General features: G+C 43.3%; 1 long non-coding RNA gene across 1 annotated transcript; it reads right to left on the minus strand.

Annotated features, from left to right (window-relative positions):
* Positions 1-454: 454 nt before the first annotated feature.
* LOC146200827 (uncharacterized) lies at positions 455-11,932 on the minus strand. Its single transcript, XR_014704852.1, has 4 exons — positions 11,694-11,932; positions 10,931-11,046; positions 6,057-6,201; positions 455-521 (listed from the first exon to the last, which is right to left on the minus strand). It is a non-coding gene; the product is annotated as an uncharacterized LOC146200827 (long non-coding RNA).
* Positions 11,933-12,603: the final 671 nt, after the last annotated feature.

Below are 12,603 nucleotides of genomic sequence, written 5' to 3' on the forward strand. Positions count from 1 at the left end.
ACTACGTGGCCTCCCAGTCGAAAAATACAACACAAATCTAGCCTGTCGTAAAATGGGACCCTGTTGTCTGTTGTACATTTGTGTGTTGTAAGTTGCGACCCTGTCGTCTGTAGTACTGTTGTCTGTTGTGTGTAGTGCTGTTGTTTGTCGTAAAATGGGACCGTTGTTTGTAGTACTGTTGTGTGCTGTATGTCGTAACATTGTGTCGTATTGTTATCTGTCGTACCTTGAGTATTGTGTCGCGTCATTGTTTTTACATTGTGCCTCCAGTATTTTCTGTGGCAGAGTACGTCCTAAATCTGTGGCATCTCTTCAATTAAAAAAATTTAGATTTTGCTTTTATTCACATATGATGCTAGAGCAGTGCACACGTGCCTCTACAAGGCATCATGCTTAATTGTGAAATAAAAGCATGCCTTTATGTACGGAGCATAAGTAAGAACTGGGACATATATGCACGGCTACTTATCCACTTTATTATTGTCAGCTGGACCTGCCGCAGACCACGACCACCTTTGAACCTGCATGGAAGCAAGGAACACAAAACATAAGAATCAATTTAAAGCCCATAAAGAAGTATAACCTGCTTCCTGATTCTCAAAGCTAGTTAGCACTCATTTAGTCAGCATGCAGACAAAGCATATATCTTTTAATTGACGTATGTTCCAAGGTCAAAGCTGCTAAATGCCTACATTGCTGAAAGAAAAGGAACAAGAAAAACAGGCAAGAGGAGAAAATATTGGAGTAATATTCCACTGAGTAGGTTGAGAATTAAGCCCCATACCGCAAGTGTACTGCTCATAAAAGACCCCCTCGTCTACCATAGACAGCAAGTTACTCTGCAATGTTACAATTATGACACAACCAATTACTGGATAAAATTCAAAAAAATGTTTGATTCCACCATGTTTGTTTCAAAAAGGGCATTTAATTTCTCCCAATTCTCATGCAGTGTCAGCTACAGAATAACCAAATTTTTATTTTCACGGGGTGAAATAACTGGAGAGAAATTCTAAGTGCATCCTTACAATAGACATTTCTAGTAATTCCGCCACGCCATCGAGTGGCCACGGAAAGCGCCCCGGGAAAGCGAAGCGTTGTCACGCTCACGTCCCTCTGACTGCCAATTCTCAGGCTGAGTTTTCTCTGTTATCTTGGCATTTTTGCTGTGCTGCTACTTCCCGCTGTTTTCTTTTTTGTTGTGCCCACCATTCCTTTGCATCGTGTTGCCCAGTTGGATGTTGCATTCTAAATCCATGGATCATCAGTCAACACGAAGTCTGACGTTCGCCCATTGAGGCTCTCCATAGTGGCACACACATGCGCAGTGCGGAAACCCTTCCCCTCTCTGTGCCGCGCATATCTGGAGACCAGCGGTGGAACACCTTGGAAGGGCGTAGATGGATGCATGGTTACGACGCGTTCGATGTGGCGGCGTGAACCACACACGGCAACCTTGGCTTTACATGACATAGTGAAGCTTTAGCTTCAAAAGTCACAGAAAATTGCAGACTAGTAGCTAACTATCAAAGCAATCCGGTGCTTGCTGAATTTCGCAAAGAAGCACCACCAATGCACACGAGAAGACACATGACAGCGGAAAGCAGCGGCACAACACGCCAACATTTGCCAGCAGCCGACGCGAGAGGCGATTGCTTCTTCTTCCATTGTGCTTTGCGCAGACCTGCCAGAGCATGGCGCGGCACTTAAATTTGTGGAACTGTGTTATGAAGGGCCATTTCTGCCAAGTGCGATTGGCTTAGCAAGATGGAGGAATTTGTAAAACCATTATCCAACTCTCCCCATTGGATGCATGGATGCTGATGAGGCAAGTCACTGACTGCTGTCACTGACTGCTGATGAGGCAAGTCTTGGCAGGTTTGAGAAAATCCATAGTTAAGCTTTACTATACAGTTTTTGTTAATGGCAGAGATAAGAAACCTGGCATTGTTTTCTGTTACAAGTTGCACTGCACTCATCTTAGTTTATAAAAAACATGAGGCATGGTATCAACTAAAAAATAGAAATTGATGTGAGCCATAAAACTGAAAAGGTCTATTTTTCAAACTTCGGGGTCAGCGAAAATATAAAAAGCTAGAGAATATGCAATTCAGTTTTTTTTTCTTCTACCGTGGTTTGATATTCTCAATCGCAGGATCTTATCTTGCTCACAACTCTCACAAAACTATGTTTTAATGTCTGCGAAACTGTAGCTGGTGTTGTGTGATGGCAGCTCCGAAAGAGCTCAATTCAAAGTCGTGACTACAATCAGCCCATGCCCAAAAAGCCCAGTAATGAGCACAGTACAACAAAAATGTTGATTCAAAATCAAATATGCAGGCAAGTTACAGTAAAACCTCGTTACAAGAGACACTCAAGAGACCCGAAAAACATGTATCTTGTAAGCAAGGTCTCTTGTAACCAAAAATTCTAAAAGCACTGTGTTTACTGCACATCAGCATATAAATGCATTCACACACATTAACAGGAAATTATTCAGGAAGGCTTGATGAAGTTATTCATACTAGTATGTATTTTTGTGAGTGCAGATTGTATTCCTTCCCAAATTCTGGAGGTAAAGCACTTCACTTTGCAAGCCTTCCTTTTGCTTTAATACCTTTGAGGCACTCTTACATGCTCGTCACCCTCAGATGATTCACAAAAATGTCTCTTTTAACAGAGTGTCTCTTGTAACAGTGTCTCTTGTAACGAGATTTAACTGTATTAGCAAAGAAAACTTGAGCGAGCACATCTTAGGCCTGTGATTATGCTTTCTAGGGACTGGCAATGACAGCATATTAGATTATACATTTCATGCACAGTGCAGACATTATAGCATTTTAATGTTCTAGCATCTGTAAATGTTAATTTTGGCAGTCTTGAGCTCCAATGCGATGTTATGGAATTCAAAATCTAAGGTTGCTGCATGTTTCCTGACCTGCCGCCCCCCCCTCCCCCCCAAAAAAAAATTACCTCCTCCACCTCAAAATATATTCTCACAAACACAGAAGCCATAACTGATGGCACCTCTGTCTGACGATGGGAAAGTGAGTCTATCGACCAGACAGCACAAAAACAACCCTGCTAACATGAATGGCCCAACTACAAAAAAACCTCCAGGAGCCGCACAAAAAAAACAACTAGATATATCTATTATAAGCATGCAGCACTTAAAACTCAGTGTAGAAGCATTGCTCTAAAATCACAAGCGCCACCATGGCCCTTTTCGCAGTGCGACGCAATATAAGTGCTGCCTCGTTACAAATGGCCACATTGCTTTAGAGGGATGCTTCACCGCACGGACCGTTGCCTGTGCAGTTAGGCATCCTCAAACCGCAATGGTTCAGCATGCTCGAAGCGCGGAAAAGTGCGTCGATACACAAGAGAAAAATAACGGGTAGGCATTACGATGGCATGATGTCATCTCAAAATAAAATTAAAGGCCAGTGATGCATGCTGCAGTATATGAAACGTCGCAACTGGTCATATCACAACAGAAAGCTTTCCCTGCATATGGCCAACTTTTGCGGCTAGTCGGGGCATTTTGGCGCAATGTGGCGCACATTTAACGAATTTCGCACTTATGGCGCAGCAACATGCAGCTGTATCAATAAGGCACAGTTGGCGCAGCTGTTGCACCCCTGCTGTTGTGCCTCCACTGACTAAAAGTGATGAGTGCCCTTCGGGCACCACTAGATCAGAAATTGGCACAGAAGCCCAAGAAAATTGATCCAGTATATTGCGATGCTGGCAATATGCATACAACAGCAGAGGCGAATGCAGATTCCAAAGAGAAAACAAGTGTGGCTACCGTATCACTAGGAGGTTTAGTAGATACGAAGGAGCCGGCCCCAGAGGAGAAAGACGAGCATGTTAGTCCACAAGATGGCTCAGAAAACGGTGAGGCCAGTAGGATAAGATACCAATGTCAAGACCCACTGTGTGTTTAACAGAGGCAGAGCCTGCGGTGCTGTTCCCAACCATAGCTACCACCGCAAAGTTACATGTAGCTTTAGCAGAGGCAGACATTGTCAATGTCACAAACACACAGGTGCCAATGCTGTCCATCGCAGGGGATTAGAAAGATGAGAGAAATATGCCAGATGATGGCCTGGCCGGCCAGCGGACACAAAAAAATCCTGCCAGTCGAATGTTGAGGTACCAGAGCAGGTGAGCCCTGAAGAAGGCCCCAAGATCATTCGGAATGAGCGCCTCCAGCAATGAAAGTGAGATCTGCATTTTGACCACAGCAGGTGCCACGTTAATCCAAGGAGACGATGAGCAGCCAATGGAAGCGCCAGGAAGAGCGAACAGAGTGCAAGAAGCTTGCGGAAATGTGAGTGGTACATCACCTATTTCCTTGCTGCAGGAGTTACCATCGATAAGTGGTGACGTACTCATCGCCTGGTGGCCATAAAACCTGTGAGCGGGGTCGGGTTTTTGTGGCGCTACTTAACAGAAAGTTAAAGTACTGTGTTTTCCTTTTAGATATGGAAAAGGATGCACTCATAAAGCGAAATCCGGAGCGTAGGCACAGCGCCCGAGAGTCGCTGCTGGAGCTAATCTGTGTGATATTGCACTCGCGCTGGCTCGCCCTGCGTGGTGGCTTCCACAGACGATGGCGAACTTGTGGGGGAACAGCGTGTTGCATGCAGTAAGCTGGGGAGTACCAGAGGGGCGGTGAGCTGTGTGTGCATCTGTGCTGCACCCCACACACCAATGGCTTGCCTGTCGCTGGTGGGTACATACTAACATCTTCAGACGAGCAGCACTGTCGAGGGAGCACATTAGTTTGCTTGCCCTATGAAGGGATATTCGCAGTTGGCGAAGGGTATGCCTTCTGAGGCACGTTTTAAATTACGGTTCTTAACTTGTTGGGAAACTGCAAGCAGCATTTGCTTCTGCAGAGCGGAATTCAGTGTGCATGTGCTGCAACGCGCTGTGAAGAAACAGGAGTTTTCAATTCTCTCCCCCGAGCACACTGATGGCCAGAAGCCTGCTCGTAGGAGTTGGCAGCTCTTAATTTTTTTCTGCAATGTATTCAGTTGTCTGTTAAAGCCTGGCAATAAAAATAAAAGAAAGCGACAAAGAATGAACATAGACCTCACACCAAACAAGCAAACCGAGGTATTCATACCATTTCTCTAAGCCTGCCTCATGTTCTACGTAAACTCGTCACCAGCAGCTACTGTTGCCAGATGCAGAAGTGTTTTCTGCCATTTATCACAGCCACCTTTTTTATTCCGCCCGCAAAACAAGTTTCAATATGCTGTTAACATTGAGGTTGCTTGCAAAAGTTTAGAAGACTCGACATGAAAACTTGGCCTTACATACTTCAGCACGCAGTTTTCGGGCAAAAAGTTCACCTTAATCTCGTTCCCATATGTACTTGCACTGCTTCGAGTGGAGGACATATTCTCAAAGAGACCTTGTCGAAGGAAACGCCGAGGGGCGTTCATGAATCTGAATTGGCCCTGGGGTGGAGGAGCAGCTGTTTTCTCCACTCAGTGGAGTGGAGGTGGAGTGTTGAATCGAGGCGCGTTTGTGAATGCAGGTATTAGTAATGTCAAGTGATGCAATGTTACTTCATAAGGATCACTGCATTTTGCCTTTGTTTACTGTAGCAGTGCCATGCAAATGACAGCAATGGGCAACACGTCGTGTGGGCAGAAGCCATAAATACATTCAGTACTTCCCTATCACACTGAACTGCTGAGTAAGCGTTCTGATAACTTGTTCCCACTGCCTCTCCTTATCAAGACATCCACCAAGCCACGTCTGATGTTTTTACCGGAGCTGTGATACAGGCATGTAAAAGTACTGCTGTGATCGTTTTGGTGTGACTGGCCTAGTATTCCTGAGCTGATGTCTGGACACAACTGGCCTCGTTAACACGTCATTTTGCTGAAAATGCTCAGGAGACTCGGCAATGAAAAATGCAGCCCTTTAAAGACAAGGACAGCAGACTGGAAAGTGTGAACAGTCACATTTTTGAGAATGTCGGTTTAAAAATGATTGTTACAGTTCGAAATGTTAGGAAGCAACAAAACACTCACCTCTTCCTTTGGCTTTGAGCAATGCCTGCTGCTTTCAACCACTCCGGAGCCCTGAGCAGGTGCTTCTCTAGATGTTCGAAGCTGAATTCCCCCTGCATCCTTGGCCACCTCTGCTACACGAAATCCTCCGGATGACCGAGAATTGCTGAAAAATAGTAAAACCAATGACTATAAAATAGTATGAAGAACTGAACACAGGTAAATGGGGTGCGCCTCAGTTCGCAGATGAGCCAACGTTTTGACAAGTGGACTTGTCTTCATCTGGGCAAAGTGATCATCACTTGCAGGGGTTTAAATATGATTTTGCTTCCGAAGAAGAAAAGCTGGGGAGGGGAATGTGGGTGAGAAGAAAGTAGGTGTGAAGGAGTGGGGAGGAGAGGATGGGTGAGAAGAAAGTGGGTCATGAAGTGAAAGCAAAAAAGAGAAAAAAATCGTTATTATGTATTTATCAGTTCTGAACCAAGGATTCTGTGGCCCGCAAAAGTAAAAGCAGCAGTACCAGGCAAAACTACAATACCGGGTAGGTGATTAGTCACCACTTAAACTGGTTTGGTGCAGATATGCCTTACAAAGGGACAGGCTATGCAAAGGGCCCTGATAAGGCATATATCTAAGGGGACAATTCTTAAAAGGTAGGGGAGGAAAGGGGGAGTACGAAGTCACAGGATAATAACCACACAGTGAACCACAACTGACCAAAAAAAAAATCTTAAGTATGTATCTCAATCTGGAACCAGATTCTGTGGCCTGCAAAAGAAGTAAAAGCGGCAGTACCAGGAAAAACCACAGTACAGGGTAGATGATTAGTCACCACAAATATTCCTGCTGGTTCCAATGTTCTAAATTTATGAATCAGATATGCATTAGAACCAGCAGGAATAAATATATCTAAGGGAACGTTAGAATCCCTTAGGTATATTCCCTGTGCATCATAATTATTCGGGAAAGCAATCCCACATAGTGTGAATTGTACAGTTTATTCACAATGCATGTACACTCTATTCCCTTCCACAATAGCATAACCTTACATGTTCCTCTAAACACATTTCCTCCTTATCACTTGTTGCTTGAATTGAATTTGTCCTCAAGCTTTTTTTATGATTAATATATTTTTTTTTCATATCAATTGTGGTTCTCCCCCCCCCAACCTTTGCAGAAAGATTTAAGAATTGTCCGCCTTAGATATATGCCTTATCAGGGCCCTTTGCAAAGCCTGTCCCTTTGTAAGGCATATCTGCACCAAACCCGCCTAAGTGGTGACTAATCATCTACCCGGTACTGTGGTTTTTCCTGGTACTGCCACTTTCACTTCTTTTGCAGGCCACAGGATCTTTGGTTCCAGGTTGAGATACATACTTAAAATTATTTTTTTTTCTTTCACTTCATAACCCACTTTCTTCTCACCCATCCTCTCCTCCCCACTTTTTCACATCTACTTTCATCGGACCCACTTTCCCCTCCCCAGCTTTTCTTCTTCGGAAGCAAAAGCGTATTTAAACCGCTGCCAGTGATGATCGTTTTGCCCCGACGAAGACAAGTCCACTTGTTGAAACATTGGCTCATCTGTAAACTGAAGCGTACTACCCTTGTTCAGTTCTTCTTCATACCATGCAAACCCTCTTCTTCCTCTCATTCTACCTATAAAATAGTAAAGCTGTCAAATTCATGCACTCAAAATAAAGCTCTGCTTTGCTCTTTGTAAGGCTCAGTCATCATCAGCGAATCGCTGTTAGCGCTTCTGTAAAAGAATACAAGATCCAAGTCGTTTCCTGCTTTGCATCCCATAATGCAATGACATCACAGAAACAATGCACACAGCTTTACTGCTTTTGATGTTCGCTTTGAAGAGCAACATGCAAACACAACTTCCTCTAATTTGAAACATTCAGCAGTACTTAAGATATAGCTTCATGCAAACTATGACGACTTGTGAAAAGCTGCTAGTTATTCGTCTGAAGCATTCAAGGGCGCCAAAAAGCACAGCACATATGGAAGAAATTGTAACAGAGTGTGAATAACAAATTACTCTTTTTGCAAAAAAGTATGCTTTATATGCTTTTTGCTACCGCATGTGCAAAGAACGCATCAATGCATCAACTGTGGCATAACAGTGGACTTTTAAAATGTTGTGCTGAGCCTTTCACCATGGCAAATAAGTACTGCGGACACACAGGTTACCTTTCTTGCTAGTATAGAAGGCTTCAATCAGTTTCTGCGATTCTGTATTTCTGCTCATAACAGTAGTACACATCACCACAGCATGCCTCATGGGACCTCACAGGACAAGATCCAATGTGCTGTGGTAAATTAGAGACCATTTTCTTTTGCTCAATATTTCAATGAAGTTCCCAGACTCTCTCATTCGCACAGTGCCTAGTTTGTCCTGCACAGGAATGGCTGCTTGAGAGTGAAACTCGTACACTACCTTTTCTGCATGTTTCGTGAATGACCATCCATTCTTGGTACCAAAACCTCTTTCGCCTATTCCGATGTGACAGCAAAGACCGCAGCTTCATTGGAAATAAAAAGAGAAGCGGACTGTCATGCATGCTCACAGCAATGTTCAAATTGTGGGACAGCTTGGATAGATATTGCATAACTGCCAGTCTTGCCTTTTCTCAAAGATCCTGCGACGCAATGCTGGTGAGAGAAGCTGACGCAAGTATGCTGATGGCAATATTTCAACAGCAAGCCTAAGCAAAGCACTGAGTGCCTAATGAATCAGGTATGCTGGTGTTTTGTTCCACATTAAAAAAGGGGCTTCTTCCAATTGATTTTCAAATAGATAAAATTTAGTGAAAAGAATGAGCGACTGATTTATTTTTCTGTGAATCTGTGATGAGGAAGTCATGTGTCCACAAGCTCCATTCTAGTTTTGAAATTCACTTGGCTAGGCTGACTTCAGCTGGGGCCCATTGTTTGCTTTTGACAAGGGTTACAAAAGACACCCAGAAGTGATGGTTGGTAGAAGTTGGTGCAGATGAGCCTAGAGAAAAGGTGAGACCAGTAGTGACATACCTGCACATGCATCCCACAATGTAAACAAGGTAGTGAGCAGGCATGACATTCTGCCAGTCTTTTTAGCCCCTCTGAAGCTTGGTTGTCTTTCCTCTGGCTTCATAAAAGGACAACTAAAAGAAAGAGGCTCTCGTAAAAAGCTTCGATGTCCATTCAAGAGATGCGCTGATTGGTTAGTATATGAGTTCCCCTCCCATCAGCTCATTCTTATATAGTAAAAACTGGGTGTCATGTCACTGAGAAAATCAAGGGACGTGAACAGATTGTTGAGCAACGTAAAGTGTAATGCAAATTACAAAACCATTTCTGATCTTGACTTCATGCTCATTAATAGCATTAAGATAAATAGTCTGTCAGCAGAAGGTATCGAGCTATCTAACGACGAGCTGGAAACAGTATTGTGTGACTGGGTTGCAAAGAAGAGCTGAAATGATTTTCTTTTCGAGGACATGTTCTATTCCATACAATATTGTGCATATGCCAACCACAACAATTTAAAAGCAGACAACATGTAAAAGCCCAGTCATAGCTGGCGAGTTGTAAAGGTATTGCGACAATGTGGGCTTATAAGGAACGGCAGCTGGCTGATTGCATGCTGCTCGATTCCTTGAAGCTGCTAAGAAATAAGCAGCGCCTCGGATGTAATGAATGCTTGTTCCACATCTAGCTTCTCATTACCTAACAGTCAAGACCAACTGCCCTTTTAGAAGATAAAGCATAACAAAAGGAAGCACATAAAAGGAATGATGGGATATACATTTGATATACAAACATGCTGCCCTATCACGTTTTACTGTAATACTGGCAACTCTTGGACATGACGATGCCTTGTGGGATGGTGACCAGATGGTTACACTTATAATAGCTCATAGGTACAGTTGCCAGTACGGCTATTTACAGCGCTCAACCGCGGCGCATTTTGCTGCACCGATGGCATCTAGTGGAAACAACTGGTTTCAAATAGCCTGCATCTGTGCAAGTGCTGACATACTGATGGGAGTGCTTTCACGCCTGTGCCTAGTCTGTATACAGCTTTTACCACTTGCGACTGCTCACAAAGGTGCCGCAGAAACACAAAACAAAGTGTAGCTAGAACATTCAGGCATGCATGTGCTGTATTAAATATTTGTGTGCAGCAACATTAATACACTGCATTCACTTTTGCTAGCACTCGTCAAATGTATTATTATTCGTAGTGCAGAGAGCATTTCCTTTTGGTACAGAACAACACAGAACTTGGTAACTCCCCAATATGGTTTAGCTTGATATTTAGATAACTGTCACCTATTGTGTCATAAACGTGATGATGACATTAATGGACAAGATAAAACAGCTCAAGGAAGCTCTATCAGTGTGGGGATGCATGATAAATGCACACTATCATAAAAGAAGAATTATTGGCAGATGACATCCATCCAGCCCAAAGTACACTATCTGAGTACTCTAGATTGCCATGCTGATGACTGCACAATCAAGTTGCTCCCTGGTTGCAAATGATAGCCATTTGCATGCCTTTTTGAAGTGTGAAACCTAAATACTCAGAAAATCCCCCAAGACGCTGGCCATTTTGTGCACTCAGAGTAAAAGCAAATACTTTTTGAAAACCCACATGTCATGACGTTATTCATGATTTGTATGTTTTAGAATACTTTCATCCGAACTGCTGTCCAGCAAACTGGCAGAACATATTAAAATACTCAGTAAGCAGCACAACAAGGGTTTTCTTTCAATCAGTTCATCCGTTCTGCAAAATTTTAAAACATTTCACATTGATTTTGTGATGTCAACTGTCACGTATTGCTACTGTGAATTAGGCACGGCTGCTTCAATGTGCAAAAAAAAATATCCGTACTTACGTCTTTTCAAAACTGCCATGAACTGGTAATTGCATGGAAAGCCGCCTCACAGCAGGGCTGTGAGACCTGCCGGTGCTGCTGCTGGCGAGGGCTCCTGCTTTGCCTGCATAATGTGACTTCGCGACAAAAAAAAAAGAGATTAGAAGTAGAGCTCTTCGACTATGTTCGGAAACTTCTTTTGAGCCTTTCTGCATACGGCTGACGAAGGGCTTTTCACACTGATTTTGTAATATCAACGGTCACGTATTGCTACTGTGAATTAAGCACGGCCGCTTTTTTGCGTAAAAAAAAAATCTCAGTATGTTTCAAACGCACTGTGAACTGGTAATTGCATAGAAAGCGGCCTTGCAGCAGTGCTGTGAGACCTGCCGATGTTGCTGTTGGCGAGGGTTACTGCTTGGCCTGCATAATGTTACTTTGCGACAAAAAAAAAAAACAAATACAAGCTCTTTGTATGACTACATTCGGAAATTTCCTTTGAGCCTTTCTGCATACGGCTGACAAACAATGAAGGGTTTTCACATTGCTTTTGCGATGTCAACAATGCAAACATGGGAGCCAGTTAGTTGATCATACTGGGGAATACTGTGCTACTTGCTAGACAGGGAACAGGTTCATTCGTGTGTTTTCCTTCACTTGTCCCCTGTCTAGCAAGTAGCACAGTATTTCCCTGTTTGTGATGTCAACGGTCACATATTGCTACTGTGAATTAAGCACGGCTGCTTCATCGTGTAAAAAAAAAAAAAATCTCAGTACTACGTACATTTTTTTAAACCCGCTATGAACTGGTAATTGCATGGAAAGTGGCCTCGCAGCAGGGTTGTGAGACTTGCCAATGTTGCTGCTGGCGAGGGCTCTTGCTTGGCCTGCATTATGTGACTGAAAAAATAGAAGTAAAGCTCTTTGTATGACTTTGTTCGGAAACTTCCTTTGAGCCTTTCTGCATATGGCTGACAAACAATGAAGGGCTTTTAACATTGATTTTGTAATGTCAACAATGAAAACACGGGGGCCAGTTGGTTGATCATACTGGGGAATACTGCGCTACTTGATAGACAGGGGACAGGTTCATTCCTGTGTTGTCCTTCACCTGTCCCCCATCTAGCAAGTAGCGCTGTATTCCCCAGTTCGTGATGTCAACGGTCACTTATTGCTACTGTGAATTAGGCACGGCTGCTTCATTGTGTAAAAAAAAAAAATCTGAGTAAATACGTCTTTTCAAACCCGCTATGAACTGGTAACGTCATGGAAAGCGCCCTCGCAGCAGGGCCATGAGACTCCTGCTTGGCCTGCATAATGCGACTTCGCGACAAAAAAAAAGAAATAGAAGTAAAGCTCTTTGTATGATTATGTTCAAAAACTTCCTTTGAGCCTCTTTGCATGTGGCTGACAAACATTAAAGGGCTTCCAAATCACAAGAAAACGCAAGAAAACGCGACAAATATTGAAATGCAAACAGTACTTCCTCACGTTTTACGAGTCCTACACTACAATCGATGCTTCCGGCATTACCTTGAAAAGCACATTCTACTTGCGCAAGAGAAAACTTAGCTCCGTTTTCTTTCATTCAGATGTTCATTATTTTACGCTGGACACTGACTTCGGCATTTATATCGAACTGGTAGTAGAAGCACTTTATTAAAAGCAACTGCGAACAGCGATACAAAGGTTCT

The sequence above is a fragment of the Amblyomma maculatum genome, chromosome 2 (assembly GCF_055883805.1).
Source record: "Amblyomma maculatum isolate TAMU_Amacu chromosome 2, ASM5588380v1, whole genome shotgun sequence".
In the NCBI taxonomy this organism is placed as follows: Eukaryota; Metazoa; Arthropoda; class Arachnida; order Ixodida; family Ixodidae; genus Amblyomma; species Amblyomma maculatum.